General features: G+C 52.0%; 2 non-coding genes across 2 annotated transcripts; both read left to right on the plus strand.

Annotated features, from left to right (window-relative positions):
• Nucleotides 1–700: 700 nt before the first annotated feature.
• LOC126311519 (5S ribosomal RNA) lies at nt 701–819 on the plus strand. The gene has a single exon (XR_007554654.1). It is a non-coding gene; the product is annotated as a 5S ribosomal RNA (ribosomal RNA).
• Nucleotides 820–8,794: 7,975 nt separating this feature from the next.
• On the plus strand, nt 8,795–8,913 carry LOC126311498 (5S ribosomal RNA). The gene has a single exon (XR_007554635.1). It is a non-coding gene; the product is annotated as a 5S ribosomal RNA (ribosomal RNA).
• The last annotated feature ends 5,654 nt before the right edge of the window (nt 8,914–14,567 follow it).

Genomic DNA, 14,567 nt, shown 5'->3' on the forward strand with positions numbered 1-14,567 from the left:
TGGAAAAGAGGGCTGGCAGGGGTAGCCAAAAAATGAAGACAGACAAAGTGTCTCTAGAAAGAACAAGAGTATGACACGACAGGACTGTTCTGAAATACGCCAGGGCTTATAGTTTTGTAGCAGTGCACAATTGCATATTTGTAAACAAAAATTTATCTTTCGCCGCTAGAAGAGATGGATGCTTTGTCGAACCGCCTGTGTCTTGTGTCCGTGTTTTCGCACCTATCCACGGCACGGCACAGCGCTGCACTAGTAGCTCCGAACGGCCGCACACGGCGCCTCGGACACGCCGGTCAGTCCGGCGCCAGTCTCGCAGATGTTTCTCGTGCTTGTGCTGTCATATGGACCACGACCCGAGCGGCAGCGAGCGGCAGTCGAGCAAAGTCGGGACAAGTCGGGACAGAAGTGGACAGCCGAGAATGCACCATGCGAATTACGCAAATATCTGGAAGCGCGACGCGTGTCAGGCAGGTGAGAACGCTTCCCTCGGTCCAGCAGGACACTGCCACACCCCGCGCAGTCCACCCGCCGCCCGGCCGCGCGCAAGACCTGCGCTGGATAACAATAACAAGGTGCGTCTCCCGCGAGTGTCGAGGTGGAAGGACGTGCTTTGCGTCAAATGTGCCACCGAAAATGGCGATTGCGTGTGTTGGGAGGAGAGGCGAAGGCTTCTTCTGCCGTGCGGCTACAGTATAAGGACGCCAACGGCCATACCATGTTGAATACACCGGTTCTCGTCCGATCATCGAAGTTAAGCAACATCGGGCCCGGTTAGTACTTGGATGGGTGACCGCCTGGGAACACCAGGTGCTGTTGGCTCTCTCTCTTCTTTTAAATTTCATGTCACTACACCTGGCAGCCCTCTTTTCATACTAACTCTCAGGTGCGACAAAGATGCTCCCACAAGCATTTTAAACTACTGTATTAAACGTAAGATGCGAAATTACAGTAATGAACTCAGTTTGAGCAAGAATGCGCCAAGGAAGGGTGGTAGGAACTCCTTGAAAGTAACGAAACACTGCGAATCGACAGATGTGCACTTGAAATGCGTCAGAGCGCTAAATTCCAAAAACTAAGTAATTAAATAAAAAACTAAAAAAACGGAAAATCAACTGTTCTGGTACGATCACCGACGATAAGCAACAACGTTAGTATTCGGATCGGTGACCGCCAGGGAACTCTGGAAAAGAGGGCTGGCAGGGGTAGCCAAAAAATGAAGACAGACAAAGTGTCTCTAGAAATAACAAGAGTATGACACGACAGGACTGTTCTGAAATACGCCAGGGCTTATAGTTTTGTAGCAGTGCACAATTGCATATTTGTAAACAAAAATTTATCTTTCGCCGCTAGAAGAGATGGATGCTTTGTCGAACCGCCTGTGTCTTGTGTCCGTGTTTTCGCACCTTTCCACGGCACGGCACAGCGCTGCACTAGTAGCTCCGAACGGCCGCACACGGCGCCTCGGACACGCCGGTCAGTCCGGCGCCAGTCTCGCAGATGTTTCTCGTGCTTGTGCTGTCATATGGACCACGACCCGAGCGGCAGCGAGCGGCAGTCGAGCAAAGTCGGGACAAGTCGGGACAGAAGTGGACAGCCGAGAATGCACCGTGCGAATTACGCAAATATCTGGAAGCGCGACGCGTGTCAGGCAGGTGAGAACGCTTCCCTCGGTCCAGCAGGACACTGCCACACCCCGCGCAGTCCACCCGCCGCCCGGCCGCGCGCAAGACCTGCGCTGGATAACAATAACAAGGTGCGTCTCCCGCGAGTGTCGAGGTGGAAGGACCTGCTTTGCGTCAAATGTGCCACCGAAAATGGCGATTGCGTGTGTTGGGAGGAGAGGCGAAGGCTTCTTCTGCCGTGCGGCTACAGTATAAGGACGCCAACGGCCATACCATGTTGAATACACCGGTTCTCGTCCGATCACCGAAGTTAAGCAACATCGGGCCCGGTTAATACTTGGCTGTCTGCCCGCCTGGCAACACCTCGGTGCCGAGCGAGCAGTACTTCCTTGTGCGACTTGGGCGGCGGCGCCTCGCGTGTCGTCTGTCTCCTGCCTCGCGGCTACATTTCTTCAAGTCCGTAAGTTATGGCAATGTTGTATGACAATAGTGAAGAACGACAAAATAATGTGCAATGCGAATTCGATAGTTCCGTCGGAAAACCGTCAGCTTTCGAAATTCACCGTTGGATACTTGAGGAATTGTGTTTGTCGACCGATGACGTTCTCGGAGTTCAATTTGATACTTTTATCAATTCCGTGTTTTTGAAGTTGAAAACTCCCGAATTGTGTGATACCGTGGTAAATGTTAATGATGGTATCCGTAAATTTCGACATCTAGACGGTCGCATTAGTAACGTGACTATTTCTCATGGTGGGTTTGGCCTTCGAAATGTTCGTGTGTTCAACTTGCCTTTTGAAATCCGGAATGACACAATATCTCGTCATTTGCGGCCGTACGGGACCGTGCTATCTGTTTTTAAAGAGAAGTGGTCTTCCGCCTATGTTTTTCAGGTCGAAAACGGCGTGAGGAGTGTAAAGATGATAGTACGACAACATATTCCGTCCTTCTTGTTAGTTAACGGTCATCGTGCTTTTATAACTTATAGTGGTCAACCTCAGACGTGTTCCTTTTGCGGTGCTGTTGGTCATTACCGACAAAACTGTCCTAAACGCAGGCAGCCTGTTCAGTTGCCACGTGAGGACGTTTTAAGTGGGCCTAGCTTTGCTTCTGTTGCTGCAACGAGTTTAGGTTCCGCCCCCCCCGCACGTGTGCAACTCGCGGCCGCCCCCCCTGTATCGGCCGCCGCTGACGTTATGGACACGTCTGTTCCTGATAGTGACTCTGTTTCTGTTTCTGAACCTCCTGTTGAGCCTTCTTTGCTCGCGGCTGCGACAACTGAATCTGTTTTTGAAAAACCGGTAGTGGACGAAGTCTCACCGCAATCCGTGCCGATGTCGGCACAAATTGTTCCGCATACTGTCCCGGTTACGGAACCCGACATATCGGCGGTTGCTCCTACTACCGTCCCCGACAGTCTTTCTGCTGCCAGTGCTGTTGTAGAACGTGAAGCTTTTACTGCACCGAAACCGCGTAGGGACCGGAATGTCGCTCGAGCTTCTGGCACCCCACGTTTACGTAGTGCCAGTAGCTCTGCTTCGTTTAATACGCGTGGTTTTTCGGACAAAAATCGGAGTCCGTCTCCGGTGGCGCGTTCTCCTGCCCCCCCTCAGGTTCGGTCGGTCGGGCAACCGACCTCCCGACAACCGGCCACGCGCGACGGCGTAGACCTCGGCCACCGCCCGTCTCAGGGGGGAGGCAGCAGGCGCCACGCGAAAAAGCAGACCTCTTCCCGCACTCAGCCGGAGGGTGATGTTGTTGCTGCAACGCAGAAACGTGACATCGCGGTGCAACATTTGAAAACCGACTTCCGACTTCTGATGCCGATTCCGGCATGGCGTGGCGGTGGATCCGCCTTTGTCTGTGACACCTTCCCCCTTCCCAACCAAAAGAAAGGCCGAAGATTCGCACCTTCGTCGTGCCCCCCCCCCTTCCACCCACGATTTGGTGCCGCCTTTATCTTCGGATGTCGAAATGCCCGCCGTGGAGCATTCCGCTACAGAAGGTGCCGTCACAGTTTCTGGGACTCCACCGCTCCCGCCCCCCCCTTCCTAGTCAATCGCAGGATTGGTCGGCGGATGTTGAGGCCGGTGATCACCATTAGTGTGACTCATTGTATGTCGTCCCCCTCCTCGCAAGTTTGTATCTTTTATCTTGTTTTAAGCAAATTTCATGTTTTTCTTTTATTTTCTTGTTTTTTAACTGTGTTATTACGTGTATATGGTTAACGACTGTAGCCAGTGGAACATCTTAACAGTTAATCTTAATAAGTTGCGAAATCCGCAGAAGACTATGATTTTAAAAAATTTCTTGTATGATAATAACTGTCACGTCGCTTTTTTACAGGAGGTGACTTGTGAAGCGCTTTTGTTTTTGCATGATTTTACTGATTTTACTGTGATTGATAATATTGCCCCTGATAACGATACGGGCACTGCAATTTTAGTGCGTTCTGGCTTACCAATATCTAACGTTGACATTTTACCGAACGGTCGCGCTGTTGCTTGTACCATTTTTGGAATTGTGTTTGTAAATGTGTACGCTCCGTCAGGAAATGTTAAACCGGCCAGGGCTGAATTTTATGGTAGAGATTTGTGTCAGCTTCTATCCAGGAATGTCGATACTTTAATCGTTGGGGGTGATTTTAATTGTGTTTTAGACGACAGCGATCAAGAGCCGCGTCCAAACAAATGTCACGAGCTGGGTACTTTAGTCACTAGTTTTCAGCTGCTCGACACGTGGCGTGTTTTACACCCGGATTTCACCTACTTCACCTATTTTTACGGTACCGGGCGTAGCCGCTTCGATCGGATTTATGTGTCTAGGCAGCTGTCTGCCCGTATTTGTAGTGCTGACGTGACTCCTGTCGTATTTTCTGACCACTCCAGTTACTCCTGTCGTCTTTTATTGCCTCGTTTGTGTGTTCCTCGCCGTACCAATTTGTGGAAGTTCAATTGCAGTTTACTCAATGACGACCATTTTGTGACTTGTTTTAACCGTATATGGCAACGGTTGTTGCGGACTCGAGGCGGTCATAGTAGCACCATTGAGTGGTGGGTTGCGATAGTTAAGCCGGCGATTAGGAAATTTTTAATTGATTACAGCCGTGAGGCGGCACGCTGGCGTCGGGCAACGGCTCGCTTCCGCCAGGCTTGTTTACGGGACTTAGCGTTGCGGGTGACGTCACAGCCCGAGTTGTTGCCTACTCTGAAGCAATTTCAAGCAAAGCTTTTACTTGACATGCGTGCCGTTAGTGATGGGGTGACCGTCCGAAGTCAGCCTGCGGGACTTGTTACTGGGGAACCTCTGTCCATTTACCATTTACACAGAGAACGCAAACGCCGTGAACGTTTGAAGATTAGTGTTTGGCGGCTGCGAAACGGCGATCGAACTTCTGTACAGTCGGAAATCGAAACAGATATTTTTGAACATTTCGCTTCACTTTTCCGTGATGTTGATGTGGATTCCGACGCGTTGCGAGATTTTTTGCAGACTGTACCCCATGTTTTAACTCGCCCGGACAGGAATCATTTAACTGACGCCTTTACGTCTGATGAAGTTCTCGATGCCGTTCGGCGGAGTCCCAACGGGAAGTCTCCAGGTCCAGATGGGATTCCTGCGGAATTTTATTTGAAATTTTTTCATCTTTTTAGTGAGATTTTAGTAGATTTGGTAAATGATATTCGAAATGGTGTGACTGTACCAGCTGCCTTTGTGGAGGGGGTTGTGACGCTCGTTCCCAAATCCAATGCTGTGCCAAATATCGACGCTGTCCGTCCGATTACTTTATTAAATGTTGACTACAAGATCGTCACGCGCTGCGTCGCTCAGCGACTTAAAAACATTTTGCCGGCGGTACTTAGTCCTCAGCAAACGTGTGCGGTGCGCGATCGGAATATCTTTGACGCTATCCTTGCTTACAGGGACTGCATTGGCTATGTAAAAAGTGCTCGGCTTCGGACTGCGGCGATTTTATTAGTTGATTTTAAGAATGCCTTTGACCGTATTAGTCATTTTTATTTGCGTCAGGTTTTGGTGCGCATGGGGTTTGGTTATAAATTTACCAAATTAGTGACGCATCTGTTGCAAAATGCTACGTCACGCATCTGTGTTAATGGTCGTCTTACTCCTGCTTTTCGTGTAGGTCGCTCCGTGCGGCAAGGGTGTCCGCTTTCCATGGCGCTTTTTGCCATTGCGCTGGATCCCCTCCTCCGCTATATCGGTCAGGAATGTCGCGGCATTCAGATGGGGACTACCAGATTGGTTTGTAAAGCATACGCTGATGACCTTGGCGTATTTATTGAGCATTTAGACGATGTTGACAGGTTGCAAGTCGTTCTGCACAACTTTGAACAAGCTACGGGGGCGATTGTCAATACACAGAAAACTGTTCTTTTACCGCTCACCGCCCGCGCACGTACCCTTCGTAGGGACTGGTTCTGTGTACAGCAGCAGCATAAAGTTCTTGGAGTCCTTTTATCCTCGAATCCACAGCAGATGGAAGCATTAAATTGGCGGCCTACGCTGCATCGGATTCGTGCTGTTGTCAAGATCCATGCGGTCCGAAATTTGGCCCTTCGGGAAAAGGTGCAGTTAATAAATAATAACTTCTTGGCAAGGGCGTGGTACCTTGCGCAGGTTCTCCCGGTACCCAAGCAATTGGGGCGCGCCATCACACAGGCGATTTACTGGTTTTTATGGAGGGGGGACATTTTTAAGGTGTCACATGCTGTCTGTACCTTGGGCCTGTCCGACGGCGGTTTGGGACTTGTCGATTTTTCAGCCAAATGTGCGGCTCTCCTTTGGAAGAGAATTACCGCTGTTATGCAGAAGGCACCTTGCAGTCCCACCGCGGTTGTTTTTAATCGTTATCGTCCTCATTCTGAAGTGGCACCTGTTTCTGTGTCGCACATCCCGTTTTATCTTTCTTACGTGCGCCGCTACTATTTCGATAATAGTTACCTGACACTTCGTGATATCTCCGCCCACACGGTTAGCGCTGTCTGCGATGCTATACGCGGACCTCCTATTCGTTGCAAGTGGGAGTATCGATTGCCACGCTGCAACTGGGTGGCAGTGTGGCAAAACCTCGCCAACAAAGTCCTCCCGGCTTCCGTACACGCTGCATGGTACAAGGTGGTGCATCGCACCATCCCCACCAACTCCAAACTTCATTCCATCAACCTTATCCCATCTGGAGTGTGTGACGTGTGTACTGTCGACGATACTCTTGAACACCGCTTTGCGTGTGACCGCTTCCGCCGTGTTTGGGACGTCGCCAGGGATATGATTCGTCTGATTCAGCGGGTGGACGCTCGAACCGTTACTGTGGATGATGTATTAATTCCGCAGTGTGTCGTCTACCCCACCACCAAGCGAAATGCCACGGTGTGGATCTTTGGCCATACAGTTTTTGCTATTTTCTCTTTAAAGTTGTGTACCGATTTGGACTTCCTTACCTTTTTATGGACCCAACATTCCCAGATTCAGACATCGCCACATTATCGGCAAAATTTTGCAAATTTTTTGCAGGTCGCACTGGCGCATGCTTTTGCGCGTATTTCGGTACCTGCGTAACATGGATGTTATTGTCTCGTATTTTCAAATTGCCCTTGAGCGACACAATATGAATAAATGCGACTTTCTCTATGTTTTCTGGAACGAAAATTGCCGCAACTTGACTATCGAACGACATCAGAAGTCTTTTCAGTTTTTTCTGGACGTTATTGCCAAACTTCTTGTTTGGCATGAGTGTCGGTATTATTAGTTTATTTTTTCTTTTTTCTTTTTTTCCCCGTATGTGGCGTGACGAGATTCTTTACTGATGTTTCAGTTCTAGTTTCTAGTGGTGACTGTTTGCGTTATTTTTTCTTTTTTCTTTTTTCATTTCTTTTACTGTCGAGCGCTCCCACTTCTCGTCACGTGTCTGCGCTCGGCACTTTTGGAACCTTTCGTCCGTGTGGGATTTCACACCGGGATTACCGGCGCTTTAAAATAGCGTTTTGTTTCATGTTGTTTTTACTATACCTAGGCTGTTGCGATTTCTCTTTTTTCATACATGAAATATAAAAAAAAAACAAAAAAGAAACAAAAAAAAGGTGCTGTTGGCTCTCTCTTTTCTTTTAAATTTCATGTCACTACACCTGGCAGCCCTCTTTTCATACTAACTCTCAGGTGCGACAAAGATGCTCCCACAAGCATTTTAAACTACTGTATTAAACGTAAGATGCGAAATTACAGTAATGAACTCAGTTTGAGCAAGAATGCGCCAAGGAAGGGTGGTAGGAACTCCTTGAAAGTAACGAAACACTGCGAATCGACAGATGTGCACTTGAAATGCGTCAGAGCGCTAAATTCCAAAAACTAAGTAATTAAATAAAAAACTAAAAAAACAGAAAATCAACTGTTCTGGTACGATCACCGACGATAAGCAACAACGTTAGTATTCGGATCGGTGACCGCCAGGGAACTCTGTAAAAGAGGGCTGGCAGGGGTAGCCAAAAAATGAAGACAGACAAAGTGTCTCTAGAAATAACAAGAGTATGACACGACAGGACTGTTCTGAAATACGCCAGGGCTTATAGTTTTGTAGCAGTGCACAATTGCATATTTGTAAACAAAAATTTATCTTTCGCCGCTAGAAGAGATGGATGCTTTGTCGAACCGCCTGTGTCTTGTGTCCGTGTTTTCGCACCTTTCCACGGCACGGCACAGCGCTGCACTAGTAGCTCCGAACGGCCGCACACGGCGCCTCGGACACGCCGGTCAGTCCGGCGCCAGTCTCGCAGATGTTTCTCGTGCTTGTGCTGTCATATGGACCACGACCCGAGCGGCAGCGAGCGGCAGTCGAGCAAAGTCGGGACAAGTCGGGACTGAAGTGGACAGCCGAGAATGCACCGTGCGAATTACGCAAATATCTGGAAGCGCGACGCGTGTCAGGCAGGTGAGAACGCTTCCCTCGGTCCAGCAGGACACTGCCACACCCCGCGCAGTCCACCCGCCGCCCGGCCGCGCGCAAGACCTGCGCTGGATAACAATAACAAGGTGCGTCTCCCGCGAGTGTCGAGGTGGAAGGACGTGCTTTGCGTCAAATGTGTCACCGAAAATGGCGATTGCGTGTGTTGGGAGGAGAGGCGAAGGCTTCTTCTGCCGTGCGGCTACAGTATAAGGACGCCAACGGCCATACCATGTTGAATACACCGGTTCTCGTCCGATCACCGAAGTTAAGCAACATCGGGCCCGGTTAGTACTTGGATGGGTGACCGCCTGGGAACACCGGGTGCTGTTGGCTCTCTCTCTTCTTTTAAATTTCATGTCACTACACCTGGCAGCCCTCTTTTCATACTAACTCTCAGGTGCGACAAAGATGCTCCCACAAGCATTTTAAACTACTGTATTAAACGTAAGATGCGAAATTACAGTAATGAACTCAGTTTGAGCAAGAATGCGCCAAGGAAGGGTGGTAGGAACTCCTTGAAAGTAACGAAACACTGCGAATCGACAGATGTGCACTTGGTTGGTTGGTTTGTGGGGGTTAAAGGGACCAGACTACGTAGGTCATCGGTCCCTTGTTCCACGACCATAACAGTACACGAAGAAAAGTCCAACAAGCAATAAACACATAACGGAGACGACAAGGGACGACACAGTACAAGAAAGACATAGACGAAGACCAGAGAAAAGAGATTAAAAGACACACAGAGTGCGACGGTCATTGGCCGACCATGAAAATAAAACTGGAAAGGCCAACAACCAAGGGACACATTAAAACACCACAAACTAAAACCCCAGGCTAAAAGCCACAGTCGACACTAAAAAAAAATAAAAAGGGACTCTCATATTGAATGATAAAAACCCCCTGCTCGAATAAAACAGAGAACTAAGTCAGCCATAGTAGAGTCATCGGTTAAAAGAGCAGGGAGTGTATCAGGCAGCGCGAACGTCTGCCTGAGGGCAGTTAAAAGTGGGCAGTCTAGTAAGACGTGTACCACGGTCAGGGCCAATCCGCAGCGACAGAGAGGCGGGTCGTCACGGCACAAGAGATACGCGTGCGTGAGCCGGGTATGTCCTATGCGGAGCCGGCAGAGGACGACAGCGTCCTTGCGAGACCCCCGCATGGAGGAGCGCCACACAGTGGTTGTCTCCTTGACTGCCCGAAGTTTGTTGGGAGAGGGCAGGGTGCGCCACTCATCACGCCAAGCAGCAAGGACCTTCTGCCGCAATACGGATCGGACGTCACTCTCTAAAAGACCGATGTCCATGGCCGGGGAACTGACCGCCTGTTTCGCCAGTTCGTCAACCCGCTCGTTACCCGGGATGCCGACGTGACCCGGGGACCAAACAAAGGTGACAGAGCGGCCGCTACGGACGAGAGTATGGAGGGACTCCTGGATGGCCATCACCAGACGGGAACGAGGGAAACACTGGTCAAGAGCTCGTAAACCGCTCAGGGAGTCACTACAGATGACAAAGGACTCACCTGAGCGGGAGCGGAGAAACTCTAGGGCACGATAGATGGCAACCAACTCGGCAGTGTATACACTGGAGCCAGCTGCCAATGACCGTTGCTCACAATAATCCCGTAGAGTGAGAGCGTAACCAGTGTGACCAGAGACCACCGAACCGTCGGTGTAGGCCACCGCCGCGTTCGGAAACTCGGCCAGGATGGAAAGAAAGCGGCGGCGGAGGGCCTCCGGAGGCACTGAGACCTTCGGACCCTGTGCCAAGTCGAGCCGAAGGCACGGTCGGGGCACACTCCACGGGGGCAGACGGAGATTGGCCCGGAAAACAGGCGGCAGAGGAAAAAAGTTAAGGCCACGGAGAAGGTCCCGGAGGCGAACCGCAATGGGACACCCTGACCGGGGCCGCCTGTCTGGAACATGGACGATCGAGCGCGGGAACAGGAGACGGTAGTTTGGATGCCCTGGCATGCTATAAACGTGCGCGGCATAGGCGGCCAGAAGGCGGTCACGCCGGAACCGCAATGGAGGGACACCAGCCTCCACAAGTATGCTGTCGACGGGGCTTGTCCGGAACGCTCCCGTGGCGAGGCGGATCCCGCAGTGGTGTATGGGATCCAGCAATCGCAATGCTGAAGGCGAGGCAGAACCGTACGCCACACACCCATAATCAAGGCGGGACTGGATCAGCGCTTGATATAGGTGGAGGAGGGTGGACCGGTCGGCACCCCACCTGGTGTGGCTTAAGCAACGGAGAGCGTTTAAGTGCCGCCAGCATGTTTGCTTCAGCTGCCTAATATGGGGCAGCCAAGTCAACCGGGTATCGAACACCAGTCCCAAGAACCGATGCGTCGCGACCACAGCAAGAGGTTCACCGTCAAGGTAAAGGCACGGCTCAGGGTGAACCGTGCGACGCCGGCAGAAATGCATAACGCAGGTCTTCGCGGCCGAAAACTGGAAGCCGTGCGCTACAGCCCATGACTGCACCTTGCGGATGGCACCTTGCAGCTGCCGTTCAGCAGCGGCGATGCCACTGGAGCTGTAATATAGGCAGAAGTCGTCCGCATATAAAGAAGCCGCGACGGACGACCCCACCGCCTCAACGAGCCCATTGATGGCAATTAAAAACAGGGACACACTGAGGACAGACCCCTGTGGGACCCCGTTCTCCTGGACCCGGGAGGAACTATGCGACGCAGCTACTTGCACGCGGAAGGAACGATACGAAAGAAAATTCTGAATAAAAATCGGGAGCGGGCCCATAAGTTCCCACCCATGAAGTGTGGCCAGGATGTGATGGCGCCAAGTCGTATCGTATGCCTTCCGCATGTCGAAGAAGACGGCAACCAGATGTTGGCGGCGCGCAAAGGCTGTACGGATGGCAGACTCCAGGGAGACCAGATTATCGACGGCAGAGCGGCCTTTACGGAACCCACCCTGAGACGGAGCCAGAAGGCCCCGAGACTCGAGGAGCCAACTCAACCTCCGGCTCACCATACGTTCCAGCAACTTGCAAGGAACGTTGGTGAGGCTTATGGGGCGATAGCTGTCCACCTCCAGCGGGTTCTTGCCAGGTTTCAATACGGGGAGGACTATGCTTTCCCGCCATTGAGACGGGAAAACACCCTCGACCCAGACTCGATTGAAAAGATCTAGGAGGCGTCGCTGGCAAGGCACTGAGAGGTGTTTCAGCATCTGGCTGTGAATGCGGTCTGGTCCAGGAGCCGTATCAGGGCAATCAGAAAGTGCGCTCTGGAATTCCCATTCGCTGAAAGGAGCATTGTACGACTCCGCGTGGTGCGTGTGAAAGGAAAGCCTCCGACTTTCCAACCCCTCTTTCCGGGAGCGGAAGGCCAACGGGTAGTTCGTTGACGTGGAACACTGAGCAAAATGCTCTGCTAACCGGTCCGCAATCGTGTCGGAGTCGGTGCACACTGCTCCATACAGCGAAAGCCCAGGGACAGAGACAGGTGGCCGATAGCCTTGGAGTCGCCGAATCTTGGCCCAAACCTGCGATGCGGAGGTACGGACGCCAATGGTGGAAACATAACGTTCCCAGCACTCCTGCTTCCGTTGGCGAATAAGGCGTCGGGCTCGGGCGCGGAACTGTTTAAAAGCAATGAGGGTCTCCAACGACGGGTGCCACTTATGGCGCTGAAGAGCCCGCCGGCGATCTCGAATCGCCTCTGCGATCTCGGGCGACCACCACGGCACAGTCCTCCGCCGAGGTGACCCGGATGTACAGGGAATCGCAGATGCCGCCGCAGAAACGATGCTGGTGGTGACCGACTGAACCACCGCATCAATCGGATCAGTGGAAGGAGGTGCGATCACTGCGACAGATGTAAATAAGTCCCAATCAGCCTTATTCAGAGTCCATCTGGAGGGGCGTTCAGAAGAGTGACGCTGTGGCAGTGACAGAAAGATGGGGAAATGGTCACTACCACATAAGTCGTCATGGACCCTCCAGTGGATGGATGGTGAAAGTCCGGGGCTGCAAATAGAAAGGTCAATGGCCGAAAACGAGCCATGGACCGCACTAAAGTGGGTCGCCTCTCCCGTGTTTAAAAGGCAGAGGTCAAGCTGTGACAGAAGAGTCTCGACATCTCTGCCCCGGCCAGTAATCGCGGCGCTACCCCACAAGGGGTTATGGGCGTTAAAGTCGCCCAGCAACACAAAGGTAGGCGGCAGTTGTCCTATCAATGCAGCCAACACATGACGAGAGACATCACCATCCGGCGGAAGGTACAAACTGCAGACAGTAATAGGCTGAGGCGTCCACATCCTTACAGCGACAGCCTCTAAGGGTGTATGAAGAGGCACACACTCGCTGTAGATAGAGTTAAGGACGTAGACGCAGACTCCACCAGACACCCTCTCATAAGCTGCCCGGTTCTTATAATAACCCCGATACCCTCGTAGGGCAGGGGTCCGCATTGCCGGAAACCACGTTTCCTGGAGGGCAATGCAGAAGAAAGGGTGACTGCTGACGAGTTGGCGGAGCTCAGCAAGGTGGTGGAAAAAACCGCTGCAGTTCCACTGGAGAATCACTTTGTCCATGGGCGAAATAGGCGTGAAGGGACCGAGGAGGCAGATCACGTCACTGGGTCACCTGCTGTCACCGATCGAGGACCAGTACAATCGGCATCCTTGGCGTCTGAGGGTATGGTGAGATCCAGGTCGTCAGCGGACGCCAGGATCTCCACCTCATCCTCAGATGCAGAGCCTGAATGGAGCGGTGGGGTGGATGCCACCGCGCGTTCCTTGGCCTTAGAGGCCTTCTTCTTCTTCGTCTTCTCTCTCTGCTCCTTGGGCTTTACTGGCTGGGAGGGCTCCACCGAGTCAGTCTCCGGGACGGAGGAGGAGCGGGAAGCCCTGCGACCAGCCGCTGGCCTGCTTTTCAGCCATTGGCTGATGTCACCCTTCCCAGAGGTGGAAACCTGGGAAGGGAGGGACCCGAGGGATCCCTTGCGAGAGAGAGTCGCCGAAGAAGTCGGACGCTTCTCCGGCTTAGAGTTGGGGACTTGTGTCCCCGATGGTTGGGGGTCGTTGCTCCTGAGGTAGGTGGTGCAGGAGCAACAGATGGGGAAGTGCCCCCCACCATCAAGGGGGCAGGTGTAGCATTCCGGCTCAGAGTGTTCAGTGGAATCGGTGCAGCAGATGACAAAACTACTGTTTTGGCAGCGGTGGCATAGGAGCTGATCAGAGCCACAGGATGTAGCCTCTCATATTTCCGCTTAGCCTCAGTATAGGTCATGCGGTCCAGGACCTTATATTCCATGATCCTTCGTTCTTTCAGGAGAACCTTGCAGTCTGGCGAGCAAGGGGAATGGTGTTCGCCGCAGTTCACACAGATGGGAGGCGGCGCACATGCAGTATTAGGATGTGAAGGGCGTCCACAATCTCTGCATGTCATGCTGGAAGTACACCGAGATGACATGTGGCCGAACTTCCAGCATTTGAAACACCTCATTGGGGGAGGGATATAGGGCTTCACATCACATCGGTAGACCATCACCTTGACCTTTTCGGGTAGGACGTCACCCTCGAAGGGCAAGATGAAGGCACCGGTGGCTACCTGATTATCCCTCGGACCCCGATGGACGCGCTGGACGAAGTGAACACCCCGCCGTTCTAAATTGGCGCGTAGCTCGTCGTCTGACTGCAAGAGGAGGTCACTATGGAATATAATGCCCTGGACCATGTTGAGACTCTTATGGGGTGTGATCGTGACGGAAACATCCCCAACTTGTCACAAGCGAGTAACCGCCATGACTGTGCAGAGGATGCCGTTTTGATCAATACTGCCCCAGAGCGCATTTTGGACAAGCCCTCCACCTCCCCAAACTTGTCCTCCAAGTGCTCGACAAAAAACTGAGGCTTGGTCGCCATAAACGATTCCCCATCGACTCGTGTACAGACTAAATAGCGAGGTGAATAAGGTTCGCTGCCAACCGTAGCCTTTCGTTCCTCCCATGGTGTGGCC

The sequence above is a fragment of the Schistocerca gregaria genome, unplaced genomic scaffold (assembly GCF_023897955.1).
Source record: "Schistocerca gregaria isolate iqSchGreg1 unplaced genomic scaffold, iqSchGreg1.2 ptg000431l, whole genome shotgun sequence".
In the NCBI taxonomy this organism is placed as follows: domain Eukaryota; kingdom Metazoa; phylum Arthropoda; class Insecta; order Orthoptera; family Acrididae; genus Schistocerca; species Schistocerca gregaria.